The sequence below is a fragment of the Dipodomys spectabilis genome, unplaced genomic scaffold (assembly GCF_019054845.1).
Source record: "Dipodomys spectabilis isolate Male_0828 unplaced genomic scaffold, ASM1905484v1 ptg000214l, whole genome shotgun sequence".
Taxonomy (NCBI): domain Eukaryota; kingdom Metazoa; phylum Chordata; class Mammalia; order Rodentia; family Heteromyidae; genus Dipodomys; species Dipodomys spectabilis.
Window position 1 is genome coordinate 1,764,196 of NW_024870891.1, and position 2,676 is coordinate 1,766,871.

Genomic DNA, 2,676 nt, shown 5'->3' on the forward strand with positions numbered 1-2,676 from the left:
GTATTTGATGTTGTTATAATTTGTGGAGGGGAAGGGAAAAAACAAATGGTTTAAATAAGGATAGAGGTGGACCCACTGCAAGTATGAGGTGTAAAAGTCGTTATGTTGAAAAAAGAGCTTCACAACTTTGGCCGGGTGAGGGGCGGAGGGGGGGTAGATGTGAAGGGTTGGGAAGGGGAAACAAAGGAGGAGGCAACAATGCTTGATAAGAAATGTACTAATTACCTTGCCCATGTAATTATAACCCCTCTGCACGGTATTTTCACAATAAAAAATAAAAATAAATTTAAAAAGCCAGACTTGACAAGAGTTTGTGAGTTGCACCTCAATTAATCAAACACACATCACAACACACGCAAACACACACAAAGCCAGAAGTTGAGTTGCGGCTCAAATGTTAGAGCAATGTCCTTGCTAGGAAAAAAATCAAGGGATAGGTCTGGAGTTCAAATCACAAGAACAACACAAGCAAAATATTATGTAAAAATTCTTATTTTAGTTTGAAGAAATAAACAATATTATGGAAAGTAATATTTGTTTCATATCCTGAAATTTTGTGAAGTTGTTTTTATTACAATTTGTCTTAAGATATAACTTAGGTTATTAAGATTAATATCAATATAGTATATTTATAATTACTCATAACACCTTGGAGTATAACAGTTGCTATTTTTTCTATAGCCATAAGAAATAGTCTGAGTAAAAGAAAAAAAGGAAGAAAGGAAGAAAATGAAGGAAAGAAAGAAGGAAAGAAAAGGAAGAAAGAGAGAAAGAGAGAGAGGTGTAGGGATGGAGGGAAGGAAGGAAGAGAGAAAGAGAGAGGTGTAGGGATGGAGGGAAGGGGGAAGGAAGGAAAGAAAAGAAGGAAGAAAGGAAAAAAGGAAGGAATTAAGGAATGAAGGAACAAAGAAACGAAAGAAGGGAGGGAGGAAGGAAGGGACAAAAGCAATTTAATTCATAAAATGTGCTATTTAGCCCAACATAAACTTGTAATTAACACTTTAGTAAATGCAAGTTTGCAATTTTCATTTCTCTACATCTTCCCCATAAATGAATGAAACCAACAAATGAAGGTTCAGAAATAACCAGGTGAATCTGTTTGCATCTGTAGAAAATATGTATGCAAATCTTTTTCTCATTTTCCATACATCATCAAATAATTATTTGCAAACAATTTACATTTATTTAGGTAACCAAGGGATGTCAATATATTATATAATGTGAATATTAGTAATTATAATGCTATTAATATTAGTATTTATGTTATATTAATTGTAACATTTTTATTATATATTTTATCAGAGAAATTAGCATATTCTGATTTTGGTGTTTGTGGGAGTCCTAATAGCGGACAGTAATTAAAATGAAAGGAGATCTGAATTTGTTGGCACAGACGCATATTTCTGAAAGCAATTAACCCATTGGAGTTTGTTCAAATACATCAGAAGGGCCTTAGAAATGCTGTACCATGTTAATATGGTTACCTATGATGTGATTCAAGAGCCACTAAACAATCATACTTCACTTTGCCATCACTATAATTATTCCCATTGTAAGAAGAATCATTCACATAATTTACATGATATAATCTTGTCCTTAATTTATTATGTTCTATGAAATAATATCCAAATGTACACCACACTGAGTTAAAGCAAAAGTAGAAAAGTGTTTTGGGTGATGTAACTCCTTCTAGATACACATGTTAAAATTCTATTCTCTTGTCTGGTGACATTAGAATCAGCCTTTCAGAGATGACCCTGCAATAATGATCCTGACGAAAGAAGCCCAATATAATTACTCTGCCATGTGAACGTCCAGCAAATAGATTATAATGAATCAGAAAGTAGATCCCCCCAGAAGAAAATGAATTGCTTTGAATAACCATTTTTAAAATCAATGTTTAAGCTTCTACAATATGGATAATATACTCCTGATGTTTTTAAGCCCCTTACTTTGAAATATTTTAACAGTCCAATGGCTGACAAAAAGCAAAGTTTTGATTTAAATTTCACAAATTCTGATAAAAAAGATTCATAAGGTTTTATTATTTGAATTTTATTCTCCAAGTCTCCGGTTTAAATATATTTTTAAATAGGAATTGAGGTGCAACATTCTATTAACTATCATAATTAATTTTTTGAATATTTTTATTTTCTTTAGTTGTACAAAGGAGTTGCCATTCACTGAAACAGTGTATGGATACAGTGCATCTTGATCAATGTCACCTCTTTCAATACTCTCATCCTCCCCTACCAATCAACCCCCATCCTTATGTATCTCAATATTATGTTATGGAATTTTTTGCCATTTAACAAAGCAGTTTATGTGTACAATGCACCTGGATTTCTGTTACCACTTCAACATCTTGAACCCCATTTCACAGTACCCCTTGCTTTGTATATTTCAATGCTGGGAAGTATACAATGGATTCTTGCCTGTATTCTATCCTTTTCCCCTTCAATTTCCTACCCCTCGCACATTGCCCCCCACTGTCCTCTCTTGCACTACACATTTACTGGTATTTATTTTGTTGGGCTTTGACTTAGCCTTTTAAGAGAATTATAGTATTTTCACTCTCCATGGACCCTGACACTTCAGTTACTTCCTTGCATACCATCCAGTGTGTTTACTTTTACATTTATAGACACTCCTATCTACCAAAAGTGAGGAAAGTCA